The sequence below is a fragment of the Podarcis liolepis genome (genome assembly GCF_965112155.1).
Source record: "Podarcis liolepis genome assembly, chromosome: 1".
Lineage (NCBI taxonomy): Eukaryota > Metazoa > Chordata > Lepidosauria > Squamata > Lacertidae > Podarcis > Podarcis liolepis.
In genome coordinates, this window is record NC_139554.1 from 116,206,308 (window position 1) to 116,206,860 (window position 553).

The window sequence follows — 553 nt, forward strand, 5'->3', positions numbered from 1 at the left end:
AAGCCCATTGACAGATTAGCGGATTAGCAGCTTATCTGCTGATCGGATCAGCTGATAAGCGGCTTAGAAAAGGGGGGGGGGGAGGAAAAAACCCCCGCAGGAACTCGCAAGACATTTTCGTCTTGCAAAGCAAGTCCATAGGAGATTCGTTTTGCGAAGCACCTCCAAAACGGAAAACTCTTTCGTCTAGCGAGTTTTCCATCTTGCGAGGCATTCGTCTTGCGGGGCACCACTGTATTTTGTATGAATTACAAAGAAAACATGTGCCATTTACAAACAAAACTTTTAAATAGCTACCTTTCTACCAGTAAGATAGGGGGAGGGGCCATGGGCATAGCCAGGATTTTTGTTAGGGGTGGGGACAGAACCTCAGATTTGTATTGATTTTTACTTATTTGGCTACGCCCATGGGGAGGGGGAACACACCACAGGAAGGAAACAAGGTTGGAAGGGGGCCACGATCGGGAAAAGGTTGGGAAACACTGATCTAGGCCATGAACTAATAAGCGGAGGAATGGAAACAGGTAAGCATATTACAGCGAAAACAATGTGC